Source organism: Aquarana catesbeiana, linkage group LG06 (genome assembly GCF_042186555.1).
Source record: "Aquarana catesbeiana isolate 2022-GZ linkage group LG06, ASM4218655v1, whole genome shotgun sequence".
NCBI lineage: Eukaryota > Metazoa > Chordata > Amphibia > Anura > Ranidae > Aquarana > Aquarana catesbeiana.
Window position 1 is genome coordinate 98637532 of NC_133329.1, and position 21005 is coordinate 98658536.

Sequence of the window (21005 nt, forward strand, 5' to 3'; positions counted from 1 at the left end):
TTCCAACCTGTCTATATACCCTCCTAGCCTGCCTAAATACCATCCTAGCCTGCCTGTATACTGTTCTAGCCTGCCTGTATACTGTTCTAGCCTGCCTGTATACTGTTCTAGCCTGCCTGTATACCGTCCTAGACTGCCTATATACCGTCCTGGCCTGCCTGTATATCGTCCTAGCCTGCCTGTATACTGTCTTAGCCTGCCTGTATACTGTCCTAGCTTGCCTGTATACCGTCCTGGCCTGCCTGTATATCGTCCTAGCCTGCCTGTATACCGTCCTAGCCTGCCTGTATACCATCCTAGCCTGCCTGTATATTGTCCTAACCAGGCTGTATACCGTCCTAGTCTGCCTGTATATCGTCCTAGCCTGCCTGTATACCGTCCTAGCCTGCCTGTATATCGTCCTAGCCTGCCTGTATACCATCCTAGCCTGCCTGTATACCGTCCTAGCCTGCCTGTATACTGTTCTAACTAGGGTTGCCACCAGTCCGGGATTCACCCGAACAGTACGGGTTTTGAAACATGTGTCCGGGTCTCTGGCCGCCTGAGACCCGGGCACATTATTCAGACCCATCTGTGGCTCCCTGTGCGGCGCGCCTTGCCTACACAGGCGGCCCTCTAATTAACTTCCCCGGCGAATCATAGTAATGGAATTCCCGCAGCTTGTGCGGGGTATCTTTGTGCCAGCATGGCACACCGCCCGTGAGATCCACTTTTTATGACAGCGCAGACCCGACATCTCTCCCCGCTGTCCCCAGCTGCAGGACACAGACACAGTGCAGAGAGAATGCTGTGGGGTGAACCCGCCCCTCCTCCTCCTGCTGTGTTGTTTTCCTGTGTACACAGAGGAGGAGGAGGGGAGGGGAAAGCTCTCCATGCTGCCGACAACGCTGCTGGACAGAGATCATCTATCAACTAATCCACAGTGAGTCTTCCAGAGGATGGGGGGCATGAACAAGTGGGTGAGGGGGGAACTAGCCTACAGTTCACTATGAGTAATTTGGGGAGGGGGGGATATCTTCTAGGGGGCACTTTAGTACCTGTGCTATAAGGGGGCTTGGATATGAAATCCAGACCCCTTAGCACATATCCTCTCCCCCCAATATTAAAGAGATGATGTCTGCCACAGAGGGGGTGGCCCTTGGCACCCCACAAGAGATGTGGAAAATTGCTCCAGGTGCCCATACTAGTGCCCCCCTTCCAAGCAAGTTAGTGGAGCAAAATGTGGGTTCCAGGTCACAGGGCAGGTTCACACTATGAAAACACAGGAACGCGCTGTGCATTCTGTGCGATTCATATGTGACCTGGGTGCAATTTCAGCCCAATTATGTCTGCATTCTCTGACCATCTCCTGTACTATGTCCGCACACTCTATGACCATCTCATGTATCATGTCTTCAGTCTCTGATCATCTCCTGTATCATGTCTGCAGTCTCTGACCGTCTCCTGTACCATGTCTGCAGTCTCTGATCATCTCCTGTACTATGTCTTCAGTCTCTGACCATCTCCTGTACTATGTCTTCAGTCTCTGATCATCTCCTGTACTATGTCTGCAGTCTCTGATCATCTCCTGTACTATGTCTGCGGTCTCTGATCATCTCCTGTAGTATGTGTGCAGTCTCTGACCATCTCCTGTACTATGTCCGCACACTCTATGACCATCTCATGTATCATGTCTTCAGTCTCTGACCATCTCCTGTACTTTGTCTGCCATCTCTGACCATCTCCTGTATTATGTCTGCAGTCTCTGATCATCTCCTGTACTATGTCTTCAGTCTCTGACCATCTCCTGTACTTTGTCTGCCATCTCTGACCATCTCCTGTATCATGTCTGCAGTCTCTGACCATCTCCTGTATCATGTCCACACACTCTCTGACCATCTCCTGTATCATGTCCACACACTCTCTGACCATCTCCTGTATCATGTCCACACACTCTCTGACCATCTCCTGTACTATGTGTGCAGTCTCTGACCATTTCCTGTACTATGTGTGCAGTCTCTGACCATCTCCTGTACTATGTGTGCAGTCTCTGACCATCTCCTGTACTATGTCCGCACACTCTATGACCATCTCATGTATCATGTCTTCAGTCTCTGACCATCTCCTGTACTTTGTCTGCCATCTCTGACCATCTCCTGTATTATGTCTGCAGTCTCTGATCATCTCCTGTATCATGTCTGCAGTCTCTGACCATCTCCTGTATCATGTCCACACACTCTCTGACCATCTCCTGTACTATGTCTGCAGTCTCTGACCGTCTCCTGTACTATGTCTGCAGTTTCTTCTGACCGTCTCCTGTACTATGTCTGCAGTCTCTGACCGTCTCCTGTACTATGTCTGCAGTCTCTGACCGTCTCCTGTACTATGTCTGCAGTCTCTGATCGTCTCCTGTACTATGTCTGCAGTCTCTGATCGTCTCCTGTACTATGTCTGCAGTCTCTGATCGTCTCCTGTACTATGTCTGCAGTCTCTGATCATCTCCTGTACTATGTCTGCAGTCTCTGACCGTCTCCTGTACCATGTCTGCAGTCTCTGACCGTCTCCTGTACTATGTGTGCAGTCTGCGACCGTCTCCTGCACCACGTGTGCAGTCTCTGACCATCTCCTGTATCATGTCTGCAGTCTCTGACCATCTCCTGTACTATGTCTGCAGTCTCTGACCATCTCCTGTACTATGTCTGCAGTCTCTGACCATCTTTTGTACGATGTCCGCACACTCTCTGACCATCTCCTGTATCATGTATGCAGTTTCTTACCATCTCCTGTACTATGTCTGCAGTCTCTGACCATCTCCTGTACCATGTCCACACACTCTCTGACCATCTCCTGTATCATGTCTGCAGTCTCTGATCATCTCCTGTATCATGTCTGCAGTCTCTGACCATCTTCTGTATCATGTACGCAGTTTCTGAGCATCTCCTGTATCATGTCTGCAGTCTCTGACTATCTACTGTACCATGTCCACACACTCTCTGACCATCTCCTGTACTATGTCTGCAGTCTCTGACCATCTCCTGTACTATGTCTGCAGTCTTTGACCATCTCCTGTACTATGTCTGCAGTCTCTGACCGTCTCCTGTACTATGTCTGCAGTCTCTGATCATCTCCTGTACTATGTCTGCAGTCTCTGATCATCTCCTGTACTATGTCTGCAGTCTCTGATCGTCTCCTGTACCATGTCTGCAGTCTCTGATCGTCTCCTGTACCATGTCTGCAGTCTCTGACCGTCTCCTGTACTATGTCTGCAGTCTCTAACCGTCTCCTGTACTATGTGTGCAGTCTCTGACCATCTCCTGTACTATGTCTGCAGTCTCTGACCATCTCCTGTACTATGTGTGCAGTCTCTGACCATCTCCTGTACTATGTGTGCAGTCTCTGACCATCTCCTGTACTATGTCCGCACACTCTATGACCATCTCATGTATCATGTCTTCAGTCTCTGACCATCTCCTGTACTTTGTCTGCCATCTCTGACCATCTCCTGTATTGTGTCTGCAGTCTCTGATCATCTCCTGTACTATGTCTTCAGTCTCTGACCATCTCCTGTACTTTGTCTGCCATCTCTGACCATCTCCTGTATCATGTCTGCAGTCTCTGACCATCTCCTGTATCATGTCCACACACTCTCTGACCATCTCCTGTATCATGTCCACACACTCTCTGACCATCTCCTGTACTATGTGTGCAGTCTCTGACCATCTCCTGTACTATGTGTGCAGTCTCTGACCATCTCCTGTACTATGTGTGCAGTCTCTGACCATCTCCTGTACTATGTGTGCAGTCTCTGACCATCTCCTGTACTATGTCTGCAGTCTCTGACCATCTCCTGTACTATGTCTGCAGTCTCTGACCATCTCCTGTACTATGTCTGCAGTCTCTGTCCATCTCCTGTACTATGTCCGCACACTCTATGACCATCTCATGTATCATGTCTTCAGTCTCTGACCATCTCCTGTACTTTGTCTGCCATCTCTGACCATCTCCTGTATTATGTCTGCAGTCTCTGATCATCTCCTGTATCATGTCTGCAGTCTCTGACCATCTCCTGTGTCATGTCCACACACTCTCTGACCATCTCCTGTACCATGTCTGCAGTCTCTGACCGTCTCCTGTACTATGTCTGCAGTCTCTGACCATCTCCTGTACTATGTCTACAGTCTCTGACTGTCTCCTGTACTATGTCTGCAGTCTCTGACCGTCTCCTGTACTATGTCTGCAGTCTCTGACCGTCTCCTGTACTATGTCTGCAGTCTCTGATCGTCTCCTGTACTATGTCTGCAGTCTCTGATCGTCTCCTGTACTATGTCTGCAGTCTCTGACCGTCTCCTGTATTATGTCTGCAGTCTCTGACCGTCTCCTGTACTATGTGTGCAGTCTCCGACCGTCTCCTGCACTATGTGTGCAGTCTCTGACCGTCTCCTGTACTATGTCTGCAGTCTCTGACCATCTCCTGTACTATGTCTGCAGTCTCTGACCATCTCCTGTACTTTGTCTGCAGTCTCTGACCATCTCCTGTACCATGTCCACACACTCTCTGACCATCTCCTGTATCATGTCTGCAGTCTCTGATCATCTCCTGTATCATGTCTGCAGTCTCTGACCATCTTCTGTATCATGTACGCAGTTTCTGAGCATCTCCTGTATCATGTCTGCAGTCTCTGACTATCTACTGTACCATGTCCACACACTCTCTGACCATCTCCTGTACTATGTCTGCAGTCTCTGACCATCTCCTGTACTATATCTGCAGTCTCTGACCATCTCCTGTACTATGTCTGCAGTCTCTGACCGTCTCCTGTACTATGTCTGCAGTCTCTGATCATCTCCTGTACTATGTCTGCTGTCTCTGATCGTCTCCTGTACTATGTCTGCACTCTCTGATCGTCTCCTGTACCATGTCTGCAGTCTCTGATCGTCTCCTGTACCATGTCTGCAGTCTCTGACCGTCTCCTGTACTATGTCTGCAGTCTCTAACTGTCTCCTGTACTATGTGTGCAGTCTCTGACCATCTCCTGCACTATGTGTGCAGTCTCTGACCATCTCCTGTACTATGTCTGCAGTCTCTGACCATCTCCTGTATCATGTCTGCAGTCTCTGACCATCTCCTGTACTATGTCTGCAGTCTCTGACCATCTTTTGTACGATGTCCGCACACTCTCTGACCATCTCCTGTATCATGTATGCAGTTTCTTACCATCTCCTGTACTTTGTCTGCAGTCTCTGACCATCTCCTGTACCATGTCCACACACTCTCTGACCATCTCCTGTATCATGTCTTTAGCCTCTGACCATCTCCTGTATCATGTCTTCAGCCTCTGACCATCTCCTGTATCATGTCTTCAGCCTCTGACCATCTCCTGTATCATGTCTTCAGTCTCTGACCATCTCCTGTACTATGTCTGCAGTCATTGACCATCTCCTGTATCATGTCTGCAGTCTCTGACTATCTACTGTACTATGTCTGCAGTCTCTGACCATCTCCTGTACTATGTCTGCAGTCTCTGACCATCTCCTGTACTATGTCTGCAGTCTCTGACCATCTCCTGTACTATATCTGCAGTCTCTGACCATCTCCTGTATCATGTGCGCAGTTTCTGACCATCTCCTGTACCATGTCTGCAGTCTCTGATCATCTCCTGTACTATGTCTGCAGTCTCTGATCATCTCCTGTACTATGTCTGCAGTCTCTGACCATCTCCTGTATCATGTACGCAGTTTCTGACCATCTCCTGTACCATGTCTGCAGTCTCTGATCATCTCCTGTACTATGTCTGCAGTCTCTGATCATCTCCTGTACTATGTCTGCAGTCTCTGACCATCTCCTGTACTATATCTGCAGTCTCTGGCCATCTTTTGTACGATGTCCGCACACTCTCTGACCATCTCCTGTATCATGTATGCAGTTTCTTAACATCTCCTGTACTTTGTCTGCAGTCTCTGACCATCTCCTGTAGTATGTTTGCAGTCTCTGACCATCCTTTGTATCATGTCTGTAGCCTCTAATCATCTCTTGTATTATGGCCGCACAGTCTCGTAGTGTAATATAGGCTGAAACGAGAGCCACCAAGCTGGAGCCCAGAGAGGACCATCTGACTGAGCCCTGCACAGTGCACCTGAGTGGTGGTCAGTGACAGCGTAGCAAGGCCAGTCTGAGGGGGGATCACTAATGTAGGGGGCAGTGAATGCAGTAAGGTAAAGGGGCACTGATATAAAGGTTACCCCTTATATCAGTAACCCCCCCACCTTACCTTAGTGCATTCACTCTGTGGAAGGTGCTCTATGGTGACCAGAGTCCCCCCCCCTCCCCACATTAGAGTTTCATTTTAAATGCAAGTTGGAACTCTGTGGACAATTACATAAACGGGAACTCTGATATAAGGTGATCTCGTCACCAGAGCCCCCCTTACATCAGAGTTCCCCCATACATACAGTCCTTACCACTCCCCCTCCCCACCATATCTATCTATCTATCTATCTATCTATCTATCTATCTATCTATCTATCTATCTATCTATCTATCTATCTATCATACACACACACACCAGGAGACCACCCCCCAATATTACACTGGGAGGCTTCCCACCAAACATTACACACTACATATACATTATATTGTACATTACGGACGCCTGCACTATATGCAATTGTCTACACCCACTGTTCACTGCTGCGCGTGCCGCATTACTACCCCCCTAGGGCACACAGAGGTGTCCCGGGTATTTTACAAACTCATAACGTATGCTACAAAAAAATGCCAAGCCCTGCTGAAGTGTTCGGGTTTGGCTCGAAGAAAAGGTGGCAACCCTAGTTCTAACCTGTCTATATACCCTCCTAGCCTGCCTATATACCGTCCTAGCCTACCTGTATACTGTTCTAACCTGTCTATATACCCTCCTAGCCTGCCTGTATACTGTTCCAACCTGTCTATATACCCTCCTAGCCTGCCTATATACCATCCTAGCCTGCCTGTATATCGTCCTAGCCTGCCTGTATACTGTTCTAGCCTGCCTGTATACCGTCCTAGCCTGCCTATATACCGTCCTGGCCTGCCTGTATATTGTCCTAGCCTGCCTGTATACTGTTCTAGCCTGCCTGTATACTGTCCTAGCCTGCCTGTATACTGTCCTAGCTTGCCTGTATACCGTCCTGGCCTGCCTGTATACCGTCCTAGCCTGCCTGTATACTGTTCTAGCCTGCCTGTATACTGTTCTAGCCTGCCTGTATACCATTCTAGCCTGCCTGTATACCGTCTTAGCCTGCCTATATACCGTCCTAGCCTGCCTTTATACCGTCCTAGCCTGCCTGTATACTGTTCTAGCCTGCCTGTATACCGTCCTAGCCTGCCTATATACCGTCCTGGCCTGCCTGTATATCGTCCTAGCCTGCCTGTATACTGTCCTAGACTGCCTGTATACTGTCCTAGCTTGCCTGTATACCGTCCTGGCCTGCCTGTATATCGTCCTAGCCTGCCTGTATACTGTTCTAGCCTGCCTGTATACCGTCCTAGCTTGCCTGTATACCTTCCTGGCCTGCCTGTATATATTGTCCTAGCCTGCCTGTATACCGTCCTAGCCTGCCTGTATATCGTTCTAGCCTGCCTATATACCGTCCTAGCTTGCCTGTATACCGTCCTGGCCTGCCTGTATATATTGTCCTAGCCTGCCTGTATACTGTTTTAGCCTGCCTGTATATCGTCCTAGCCTGCCTGTAAACTGTTCTAGCTTGCCTGTATATCGTCCTAGCCTGCCTGTATACCGTTCTAGCCTGCCTGTATATTGTCCTAGCCTGCCTGTATATCGTCCTAGCCTGCCTGTATACTGTTCTAGCCTGCCTGTATATCGTCCTAGCCTGCCTGTATACTGTCCTAGCCTGCCTGTATACCGTCCTAGCCTGCCTGTATACCGTCCTAGCCTACCTTTATACCGTTCTAGCCTGCCTGTATACCGTCCTAGCCTGCCTATATACCATCCTAGCCTGCCTGTATATCGTCCTAGCCTGCCTGTATACTGTTCTAGCCTGCCTGTATACCGTCCTAGCCTGCCTATATACCGTCCTGGCCTGCCTGTATATCGTCCTAGCCTGCCTGTATACTGTTCTAGCCTGCCTGTATACTGTCCTAGCCTGCCTGTATACTGTCCTAGCTTGCCTGTATACCGTCCTGGCCTGCCTGTATACCGTCCTAGCCTGCCTGTATACTGTTCTAGCCTGCCTGTATACTGTTCTAGCCTGCCTGTATACCATTCTAGCCTGCCTGTATACCGTCTTAGCCTGCCTATATACCGTCCTAGCCTGCCTTTATACCGTCCTAGCCTGCCTGTATACTGTTCTAGCCTGCCTGTATACCGTCCTAGCCTGCCTATATACCGTCCTGGCCTGCCTGTATATTGTCCTAGCCTGCCTGTATACTGTCCTAGACTGCCTGTATACTGTCCTAGCTTGCCTGTATACCGTCCTGGCCTGCCTGTATATCGTCCTAGCCTGCCTGTATACTGTTCTAGCCTGCCTGTATACCGTCCTAGCTTGCCTGTATACCTTCCTGGCCTGCCTGTATATATTGTCCTAGCCTGCCTGTATACCGTCCTAGCCTGCCTGTATATCGTTCTAGCCTGCCTATATACCGTCCTAGCTTGCCTGTATACCGTCCTGGCCTGCCTGTATATATTGTCCTAGCCTGCCTGTATACTGTTTTAGCCTGCCTGTATATCGTCCTAGCCTGCCTGTATACTGTTCTAGCTTGCCTGTATATCGTCCTAGCCTGCCTGTATACCGTTCTAGCCTGCCTGTATATTGTCCTAGCCTGCCTGTATATCGTCCTAGCCTGCCTGTATACTGTTCTAGCCTGCCTGTATATCGTCCTAGCCTGCCTGTATACTGTCCTAGCCTGCCTGTATACCGTCCTAGCCTGCCTGTATATCGTCCTAGCCTACCTTTATACCGTTCTAGCCTGCCTGTATACCGTCCTAGCCTGCCTGTATATCATCCTAGTCTGCCTGTATACTGTTCTAGCCTGCCTGTATACCGTCCTAGCCTGCCTGTATACCGTCCTAGCCTGCCTGTATATCGTCCTAGTCTGCCAGTATACTGTTCTAGCCTGCCTGTATACCGTCCTAGCCTGCCTGTATATCGTCCTAGCCTGCCTGTATACTATTCTAGCCTGCCTGTATACCATTCTAGCCTGCCTGTATACCGTCCTAGCCTGCCTGTATATCGTCCTAGCCTGCCTGTATATCGTCCTAGCCTGCCTGTATACTGTTCTAGCCTGCCTGTATATCGTCCTAGCCTGCCTGTATACTGTCCTAGCCTGCCTGTATACCGTCCTAGCCTGCCTGTATACCGTCCTGGCCTGCCTGTATATCGTTTTAGCCTGCCTGCATACCGTTCTAGCCTGCCTGTATACCGTCCTAGCCTGCCTGTATATCGTCCTAGCCTGCCTGTATACCGTTCTAGCCTGGCTGTATACCGTCCTAGCCTGCCTGTATATCGTCCTAGCCTGCCTGTATATCGTCCTAGCCTGCCTGTATACTGTTCTAGCCTGCCTGTATATCGTCCTAGCCTGCCTGTATACCGTTCTAGCCTGCCTGTATACCGTCCTAGCCTGCCTGTATACCGTCCTGGCCTGCCTGTATATCGTTTTAGCCTGCCTGCATACCGTTCTAGCCTGCCTGTATACCGTCCTAGCCTGCCTGTATATCGTCCTAGCCTGCCTGTATACCGTTCTAGCCTGGCTGTATACCGTCCTAGCCTGCCTGTATATCGTCCTAGCCTGCCTGTATACTGTTCTAGCCTGCCTGTATATCGTCCTAGCCTGCCTGTATACCGTTCTAGCCTGCCTGTATACCGTCCTAGCCTGCCTGTATACTGTTCTAACCTGTCTATATACCGTCCTAGTCTGCCTGTATACCGTCCTAACCTGTCTATATACCGTCCTAGTCTGCCTGTATACCGTCCTAGCCTGCCTGTATACCGTTCTAGCCTGCCTGTATACCGTCCTAGCCTGCCTGTATACCGTCCTAGCCTGCCTGTATATCATCCTAGCCTGCCTGTATATCATCCTAGCCTGCCTGTATACCGTCCTAGCCTGCCTGTATATCGTCCTAGCCTGCCTGTATACTGTCCTAGCCTGCCTGTATACAGTTCTAGCCTGCCTGTATATCGTCCTAGCCTGCCTGTATACCGTCCTAGCCTGCCTGTATACCGTCCTGGCCTGCCTGTATACCGTCCTGGACTGCCTGTATACCGTCCTGGCCTGCCTGTATACCGTTCTAGCCTGCCTGTATATCGTCCTAGCCTGCCTGTATACCGTTCTAGCCTGCCTGTATACCGTCCTAGCCTGCCTGTATACCATCCTAGCCTGCCTGTATATTGCCCTGGCCTGCCTGTATACTGTCCTAGCCTGCCTGTATATCGTCCTAGCCTGCCTGTATACCGTCCTGGCCTGCCTGTATATTGTCCTGACCTGCCTGTATACTGTCCTAGCCTGCCTGTATATCTTCCTAGCCTGCCTGTATACCGTCCTGGCCTGCCTGTATACCTGTATATAGAGACGATAGAGGGGTGTATATAGAGATGATAGAGGGATGTATATAGAGATGATACAGGGGAGTATATAGAGATGATAGAGGGGTGTATATAGAGATGATAGAGGGGTGTATATAGAGATGATAGAGGGGTGTATATAGAGATGATAGAGGGGTGTATATAGAGATGATAGAGGGGAGTATATAGAGATGATAGAGGGGTGTATATAGAGATGATAGAGGGGTGTATATAGAGATGATAGAGGGGAGTATATAGAGATGATAGTGGGGTGTATATAGAGATGATAGAGGGGTGTATATAGAGATGATAGAGGGGTGTATATAGAGATGATAGAGGGGTGTATATAGAGATGATAGAGGGGAGTATATAGAGATGATACAGGGGAGTATATAGAGATGATAGAGGGGAGTATATAGAGACGATAGAGGGGAGTATATAGAGATGATAGAGGGGGGAGTATATAGTGGAGATATGTTTTTAATTGATCTATTGTAGCAGTCATCGATAAAGGACGAGAATGATGGTGTGGTGTGTGTGTGTGTGGGGGGGGGGGGGATGGCATTGAAGGACCCGGCCTTGCGGTGGCAAAGGGTGTAAATCCGGGCCTGATTACGGCCAAGACCACAGAGCTGTCAAAGGACGTCAGGAATAAGATTGTAGACCTGCACAAGGCTGGAATGGGCTACAAGACCATCAGCAAGAAGCTTGGTGACAACTGTTGAAGCGATTATTCGCAAATGGAATAAATACAAAAAAACCATCGATTGCTCAGTCTGAAGCTCCATGCAAGGTTTTGCCTCATGGGGTGAGGATGATCATGAGAAAAGTGAGGGATCCGCCGAGAACTACACGGGAGGAGCTTGTGAATGATTTCAAGGCAGTTGGTACCACAGTCACCAAACAAACCATTGGTAACACAATACGTAGCCGTGGATTGAAATCCTGCAGCACCCGCAAGGTCCCCCTCCTCAAGAAGGTACATGTAAAGGACCGTCTGAAGTTTTTGCAATGAACATCTAAATGATTCAGATTAGGATTGGGAGAAAGTGCTATGGTCAGACAAGACCAAAATTGAGCTCTTTGGTATTAACTTGACTCACCGTGTTTGGAGGAAGAAAAATGCTGATTATGACCCTAAGAACACCATCCCTACCAGGGCCGATCCTACCCGGGGTGCGCAGGGTGCTTTGTGTATACACCGCTCCTAAAGCGACTCAAAGAAGCTACTTGCAGGAATTTTTTGGACGTCGTGCCAGTGCTTTGCTCCAGTGTGAAAGCATTCGGGCTCTCACACTGGGATTGTAGATAGGGCTTTTTCCAGGCGCTATTTTTAACACTGAAGCGCCTGAAAAACGCCTCCAGTGTGAAAGGGGTCTAATGGACCATCTCCTGTACTATGTCTGCAGTAAGGATGAGCTCCAGCGTGTTCGCAAGCTGCAAGGAAGTCGGCACTGCACAGCGCTAATCACAGGCAGTGAGACATTTCCCAATGTGCGGCTGCAGAGATTGGGAAATGTGTCACTGCCTGTGATTAGCGCTGAGCATTGCCGACTTCCTGGTGGGCTCTGCAAGTGCAGCTTGCGAACACGCCGGAGCTCATCCTTAGTCTGCAGTCTCGGACCATCTCCTGTAGTATGTCTGCAGTCTCTGACCATCTCCTATACTATGTCTGCAGTCTCTGACCATCTCCTGTATTATGTCTGTAGTCTCTGACCATCTCCTATACTATGTCTGCAGTCTTTGACTATCTCCTGTATTATGTCTGCAGTCTCTGACCATCTCTTGTACTATGTCTGCAGTCTCTGACCATCTCCTGTACTATGTCTGCAGTCTCTGATCATCTCTTGTATTATGTCTGCAGTCTCTGACCATCTCCTGTACTATGTCTGCAGTCTCTGACCATCTCCTGTACTATGTCTGCAGTCTCTAACCGTCTCCTATATCATGTCTGCAGTCTCTGACCATCTCCTGTACCATATCTGCGGTCTTTGACCGTCTCCTGTACTATGTCTGCAGTCTCTAACCATCTCCTGTACTATGTCTGCAGTCTCTGATCATCACCTGTACTATGTCTGCAGTCTCGGACCATCTCCTGTATCATGTCTGCAGTCTCAGACCATCTCCTATACTATGTCTGCAGTCTCTGACCATCTCCTGTACTATGTCTGCGGTCTCTGACCATCTCCTGTACTATGTCTGGGGTCTCTGACCATCTCTTGTACTTTGTCTGCAGTCTCTGACCATCTCCTGTACTAAGCCTTCGGTCTCTAACCGTCTCCTATATCATGTCTGCAGTCTCTGACCATCTCCTGTACTATGTCTGCAGTCTCTAACCATCTCCTGTACTATGTCTGTAGTCTCTGACCAGCTCCTGTACCATGTCTGCAGTCTCTGACTATCTTCTGTGCCATATCTGCAGTCTCTGACCATCTCCTGTACTATGTCTGCAGTCTCTGACCATCTCCTGTACTATGTCTGTAGTCTCTGATCATCTCTTGTACCATGTCTGCAGTCTCTGACCATCTGTTGTATTATGTCTGCAGTCTCTGATCATCTCCTGTACCATGTCTGCAGTCTCTGATCATCTCCTGTACCATGTCTGCAGTCTCTGATCATCTCCTGTACCATGTCTGCAGTCTCTGATCATCTCCTGTACTATGTCTGCAGTCTCTGACCATCTCCTGTACTACGTCTGCAGTCTCTGTCTCCTATATCATGTCTGCAGTCTCTGACCTTCTCCTGTACTATATCTGTGGTCTTTGACCGTCTCCTGTACTATGTCTGCAGTCTCTAACCATCTCCTGTACTATGTCTGTAGTCTCTGACCATCTCCTGTACTATGTCTGCAGTCTCTGATCATCACCTGTACTATGTCTGCAGTCTCGGACCATCTCCTGTATCATGTCTGCAGTCTCGGACCATCTCCTATACTATGTCTGCAGTCTCTGACCATCTCCTGTACTATGTCTGCGGTCTCTGACTATCTCCTGTACTATGTCTGAAGTCTCTGACCATCTCCTGTACTAAGCCTTCGGTCTCTAACCGTCTCCTATATCATGTCTGCCGTCTCTGACCATCTCCTGTACTATGTCTTCAGTCTCTAACCATCTTCTGTACTATGTCTGTAGTCTCTGACCAGCTCCTGTACCATGTCTGCAGTCTATGACCATCTTCTGTGCCATATCTGCAGTCTCTGACCATCTCCTGTACTATGTCTGCAGTCTCTGATCATCTCCTGTACTATGTCTGCAGTCTCTGATCATCTCTTGTATTTTGTCTGCAGTCTCTGACCATCGCCTGTACTATGTCTGTAGTCTCTGATCATCTCTTGTACCATGTCTGCAGTCTCTGACCATCTGTTGTATTATGTCTGCAGTCTCTGATCATCTCCTGTACCATGTCTGCAGTCTCTAATCATCTCCTGTACCATGTCTGCAGTCTCTGATCATCTCCTGTACTATGTCTGCAGTCTCTGACCATCTCCTGTACTATGTCTGCAGTCTCTGATCATCTCCTGTACCATGTCTGCAGTCTCTGACCATCTCCTGTACTATGTCTGCAGTCTCTGATCATCTCCTGTACCATGTCTGCAGTCTCTGACCATCTCCTGTACCATGTCTGCAGTCTCTGACCATCTCCTGTACCATGTCTGCGGTCTCTGACCATCTCCTGTACTATGTCTGCAGTCTCTGATCATCTCCTGTACCATGTCTGCAGTCTCTGACCATCTCCTGTACCATGTCTGCAGTCTCTGACCATCTCCTGTACTATGTCTGGGGGCTCTTTCTAACAGATTCTCTAACAGAAGCCCTCTCTGTCTGCATCAGAGAGACTCCACTCCAGGTCTCATTAGTGTACGCTCTTCCTGTATTTTCTTTATTGTTAAAAGATCATGGGAGGATCCCAGGGTAACGAAGAGTTCTTAGGGGAACATCTCCGTGTTTGAGTCGTTGCCATAGAAACATTTGTAAAGGGGAGGTGTTGGTAAGATGACCACGCCCACGTGGGGGCGCCAGAAATATTTCTGCACCCAGGCGCCTGTGACCCTAGGATCGGCCCTGAGTATCGGTGCCGATACCGAGAATTTGCCCAAGTACTTGTACTCGGGCAAATGTTCCCAATGCTTCACCTGATACCTTTTACATGCCGAGTCTCCCGGAAGTCAGAGGGTGGAGAAGGTGGAACGGAGCTCGAGTCCTGGCACAGTGAGAGCGAGTCCTTGCAGCGGAAGGGAAGCTTATGGGGGCAGGGATGTGGGTCGCAGCCGCATGTGCCGCCCATCAGAATCGATAACAGAAGTGACGGCCCGAGTCTTCGTCAGACACTTAAACCGCGGCGCTCGATCTTTGCACACCCTGCACTCGGCCTCAGTAAGCCTGCAGTCACAAGGCGGCAGCGGACATCTTGTTACACCCAGCCCATATAGTTCACTAACAGAGCTGCACGATTCTGGCCAAAATGAGAATCACAATTTTTTTTTGCTTAGAATAAAAAGATCACGTTTCTTGCAACGTAAAGTCTTTCACATTATACAAAAAAAATTGGGCTAACTTTATTTTTATTTCAGTTACTTATATAGCGCCGTCAATTTACGCAGCGCTTTACATATACATTGTACATTCACATCAGTCCCTACCCTCAAGGAGCTTACAATCTAAGGTCCCTAACTCGCATTCATACATACATACTAGAGACAATTTAGACAGGATCCAATTAACCTACCAGCATGTCTTTGGAGTGTGGGAGGAAACTGGAGTATCCGGAGGAAACCCATGCAGGCACAGGGAGAACATGCAAACTCCAAGCAGGTATTGTCGTGGTTGGGATTCGAACCAGCAACCCTTCTTACTGCTAGGCGAAAGTGCTACCCGCTACACCAACTTTACTGGTTAGTTTTTTTTTTTGTTTTTTTTTGTTTTTTTTTAATTCATTAAAGTAATTTTTTCCAAAAAAATTGCATTTGAAAGACCGCTGCGCAAATACAATGTGATATTGCAACAACCACCATTTTTTTCTCTAGGGTCTCTACTAAAAAAATATATATAACGTTCGGGGATTCTAAGTAATTTTCTAGCAAAAAAAAAAAAAGATTTTAACTTGAAACCAACAAATGTCAGAAAAAGGTTTAGTGTTTAAGTGGTTAAACTTACTTCTTTTACACACCAAAGTCTATTCCATTGACAAATTGTTACAATGTTTATACTTAAGTTTCACTGATAAAGAATGTTGTGATTCTTGGCAGACTGCCCGTTTTTTTTTTTTCTTCCTTTCTTTTGATGGCTGAGGCTTCAGAAGAACAGAGAGAATTCTTTGCATAGACAGAATCGTGAAACACTTTTGTCAAGATCGCAATGGGGAAAAAAATCACGATAACGATTCTTGACGATTAATCGTGCAGCTCTACTAACTATTTGGGCTGGGTGTAACAAGATGTCCGCTACTGAATTCTGACTAGGCTTATGGCCCGTACACACGTTCCGAATATCGCACGAAAACTGTCGTCCGAGGAAGAATCGTACGATATTCGGATCGTGTGTACACTACTTTCGACAGCCGATCGCGACCGTTCATCCTATATCATTCGATCGGGCATGCACGAAAATTTTCCTCGTACGATTCCACATCGTACGATTTTCGTTTAGTCAGTATACTTGTTGCCTGAAAATACAATACAAATACATTATAACACAGGACATCACTTCTGATTTTTTTTTTTTTTTTCAGTCGTACAAGAATTTTCGTGACTTAACCTATTCTATTTCTACTTGCGATTATTAAGCGAAAACGGTCATACGATCTGTCGTACGATATTCGGATCGTGTGTACGGGCCATTACTGGGGTCGAGTGCAGGGTGTATAAAGATGGGCTCTTGTATACTCTACTCTTTCTCGATTTAATTTTATCATGCCAGGCTGCCAGCAATTATCAGTGCTGCATTTCAGCGCCACTGCCTGCCAATCAGTTTGACCTATCATTGCCCATAAGTGCCACCTATTAGTGCCCATACGTGCCACCAATCAGTGCTGTAAATCAGTGCCCATCAGTCAGTGCCACATATCATTGCCCATAAGTGCCACCTATTAGTGCCCATACGTGCCACCTATCAGTGCTGTAAATCAGTGCCCATCAGTAAGTGCCACATATCAGTGCCCATAAGTGCCACCCATCATTGCCGCAAATCAGTGCCCATCAGTCAGTGCCAGCCATCAGTGCCGCATATCAGTGCCCATCAGTAAGTGCCACATATCAGTGCCAGCCATCATTGCCGCAAATCGGTGCCCATCAGTCAGTGCCAGCCATCAGTGCCGCATATAAGTGCCCATCAGTAAGTGCCACATATCAGTGCCCATCAGTGCCAGCCATCATTGCCGCAAATCAGTGCCCATCAGTCAGTGCCACCTGTCATTGCTGCAAATCAGTTCCCTTCAGTTTTCATAATTATAAAAAAAGATATCATTCGTCTATATTGTGCTTTGAAAACCGTCACTTGACATTACAAAAAAGTATCAGTAATTGGTCTTGGCGAGTACGTGGAAAAAAGTATCGGTACTTGTATTCGGTCTTAAAAAAGTGGTATCGGTGCAACCCTAGCGGCGGGCGTCAGCGGACATCGCTCCATAGGAGGCTGCAAGGTCTGATCAGGTCCGCCTCAAAACCTGACAGGTGGATCTAATCGGACAGATCGTGTGAAAGTGTCTTTAGAGGAACGGATGAGTCTTCGGATTGTTTGCCAAGATGAAAAGTCATCAGAACCACTCAAGTTTTTGAACACATTAACCACTTAAGCCCCGGACCATTTGGCTGCCCAAAGACCAGAGCACTTTTTGCGATTCGGCACTGCGTCGCTTTAACTAACAATTGCGCGGTCGTGCGACGTGGCTCCCAAACAAAATTGATGTTTTTTTCCCCCCACAAATAGAGCTTTCTTTTGATGGTATTTGATCACCTCTGCGGTTTATATTTTTTGCGCTATAAACAAAAACAGAGCGACAGTTTTGAAAAAAAAACGCATTATTTTTTACTTTTTGCTATAATAAATATCCCCCAAAAAATATATATCAAAACATTTTTTTTCCTTAGTTTAGGCCGATACGTATTCTTCTACATATTTTTGGTCAAAAAAATCGGAAAAAGCGTTTATTGATTGGTTTGCGCAAAAGTTATAATGTCTACAAAATAGGGGATAGTTTATGGCATTTTTATTAATAATTTTTTTTTATACTAGTAATGGCAGCGATTTCTATCGGGGCTGTGACATTATGGCAGACAGATCGGACACTTTTGGCGCAATTTTGGGACCATTCACATTTATACAGTGATCAGTGCAATTAAAAAGGCATTGAATACTGTGTAAATGTGACTGGCAGTGAAGGGGTTAACACTAGGTGGCGCTGTAGGGGTTAAGTGTGTCCTAGGAAGTGATTCTAACTGTGGGGGGGAAGGGCTACATGTGACTCGACACTGATCAACACTCCCGATTACAGGGAGCTGTGATCAGTGACAGTGTCATTAGGCAGAACGGGGAGATGCTTGTTTACATTAGCATTTCCCCGTTCTTCCTCACTGAGACGATCGCGGGTATCGAGTCCACGGGACCTGCGATCACGCTCACAATGCTCCCGGCGGGCGAGCGCGCGCCCGCAAGCCGCCTCTTGAGGGGCAATGTACAGGTACGCTAATCTTCCTGTACGTGCCCTTCTGCCGCAGTATATCTGTTGAAACTGTTGAAACCTGAGCAGGCATTGCCGGGTTCGGATGATGAGGAGGGACGGAGAGAAGATGATTTTTTTGGTTTATTACCTCGACCTTCCAACAGTAACATCTTCTTTTCTATTTTCTTTTTCAGATTACTCACAGCCAGAATAATCCCAAGGGTAAGATATATACACTCACCGGCCACTTTATTAGGTACACCTGTTCAATTGCTTGGTAACACAAATTGCTAATCAGCCAATCACATGGCAGCAACTGAATGTATTTAGGCATCTAGACGTGGTGAAGAAGACTTAGTGAAGTTCAAACCCGAGCATCAGAATGGGGAAGAAAGGGGATTTAAGTGACCTTGAACGTGGCATGGTTGTTGGCGCCAGGCAGGCTGGTCTGAGCGTTTCAGAAACCGCTGAACTACTGGGATTTTCACGCACCACCGTCTCTCGGGTTTATAGAGAATGGTCCGAAAAAGAGAAAATATCCAGTGCGCGGCGGTTGTGTGGACAAAAATGCCTTGTTGATGTCAAAGGTCAGAGGAGAATTGACAAACTGATTCAAGGTGATAGGAAGGCAACAGTCACGGAAATAACCACTCGGTACAACCAAGGTAGGAAGAATACCATCTCTGAGCGCACAACACGTCGGGCCTTGAAGCAGATGGGCTACACCAAAAGACCACACCTGGCAGCCAAGAACAGGAAACTGAGTCTGCAGTCCGCACAGGCTGACCAAAACTGGACGGCAGAAAATTGGAAAAACGTGGCCCGGTCTGAGGAGTCTTGATTTTAACCTTTTATTACAGGTTTTTAAAAATAAATTGTATATAAACCACTGTGTGTTTTCTACTTCAGGGGAGAGTTAGATTGATCAAGTGTTGGTCAGGTGAGAAGAGTTCTGCAATCTTGTAGCTGTCCCTCCTAATCTGAGAGAAAAAGAGATACTTATACAGGTTCCCCACTCTGCAACCAAAGAAAAGGGAATTTTCCCTGCAAAGCACAAGTTTTGCACTAAGAGGTGTGGGCTGTGTGAAACCAACTGCATAAACCATGGCAATAAAATAACAGCCTTGTGAAAATGATTTCTCACATTGACCTCTAATAATTGAGCAATGAAGGTACCAAAAGGTTTGCAGGATTCCTAAATGAGTTATATAGGCCTCATACACACGGACGTTTTAACAGCGGATTTTTTGCTGCTTAAAGCGGTTGTATACCCGCTGTTTTTTTTTGTTTTTTTTTCTACACCTGCAAGGGAAAAGGGATAATGAGCTAGTATGCACCGCATACTAGCTCATTATGAGATACTTACCTTAGAACGAGGCGCCGGCATCTCACCCGGTCCACGCCGAGGGAGCTGACATTTCCCCTCGACGCGTCTTCCGGGTATCGCGGTTCCGGCGCTGTGAGTGGCCGGAGCCGCGATGTCGTCACTCCCGCGCATGCGCGTGGGAGACTTCTGTCCGGCAAGCTCCGGAGTTTGCCGGGCTGTCTGCCGAGAATCCCCTGTGCGCATGTGCCGCTGCAGTCAGCGGCTCATTGCGAGGGTAATATCTCCTAAACTGTACAGGTTTAGGAGATATTTTTTTTACCTACAGGTAAGCCTTATTATAGGCTTACCTGTAGGTAAAAGTTAAAAAAAAAAGGTATACAACCGCTTTAAGAACGCCACTCCCTGTTATTCAGTGGGCTCATACACTCCATGCCGTTTTTTTAGCTGTAACAGGCAAGGTCGTTTTTAAGGTCCAAAAAAAACCAAGGACCAGCGCATTCTGAGGCTCCAGCTCTAGAGCTGTTTTGATGCCGAAAAAAGCTCATAAACGCGCATCAGCGCTATACCGACGTTTTTTTAGCGTCAGCGTTTTTAAGCTGTAAAAATGTTTATGTGAGTAATTTGGGAGTGGAAAATAGCAGAGGGATGTTTTTTTTTAAAAAAGCGCTTACAAACGACGTTGAACACGCATTGACGCCAAATCAAAACGCTAATAAAATCGTGTTTTTAAGGCTGCTTTTTTTCCAGGTGTTGTTACTAGCTTTACAGCACGTTTTTTAAAACGTCCGTGTGTATGAGGCCTAAATGTTACACTGGCTTCTAATCAATAGACCAGCCTTTTTCAACCAGGGTGCCCCGAGGTTTCTCCAGGTGGTGCCTTGGCAAAATGCCTAAAAATTGCCAAAAAATTGTATACAAGCTGGCGGGTGGATGAAGCCTTCCTTATAGTGTCACAAAGCCACAGGTTCTCATTGTGCACCATTACGACCTTCTACCTGATGACCAATGACATCATCAGCTGATAAGGAGGATGTTGCCTACATAGCATCCTTGTTTGACCCCCCTTGCCCCTCTCCATCAGCTTTGAGGTCACGGCTGAGTGATGGAAAAAAAAAAACTGAGGGAGAAGAGAAACATTGGAATACTAGTCAGTACCAGTTTGCAAAAGTGTATTTGCTTTGGAAGAATAAATCACCTCCAATGTTGGGATGTTGCTGCATTAAGTAAAACTGATAGGCCCCTTTCACACTGAGGTGCTTGTAAACTGCCAGTAAAACACTGAGCACTTTTAAAGAGCTTTTCAGGCGCTTTTGAAGTGCTTTCTATTCATTTCAATGGAGAGGGGCGTTTTTTCACCGCTCTGCCAGTGCACTGCCCCAGTGTGAAAAGCATTCATTGACTTTAATGAAAATAGGTTTTCATGAGCTTTTTTTAGCGTGAAAGCGCCTCAGTGTGAAAGGGGTCTTACATTTTAGAATGAGGTGCC

The 21005-nt window shown here is 47.5% G+C and overlaps 1 long non-coding RNA gene across 1 annotated transcript; it reads left to right on the top strand.

The window, feature by feature from the left end:
* Nucleotides 1-820: 820 nt before the first annotated feature.
* Nucleotides 821-19082, top strand: LOC141147663 (uncharacterized). Its single transcript, XR_012245086.1, has 2 exons — nt 821-922; nt 18387-19082. It is a non-coding gene; the product is annotated as an uncharacterized lncRNA (long non-coding RNA).
* Nucleotides 19083-21005: the final 1923 nt, after the last annotated feature.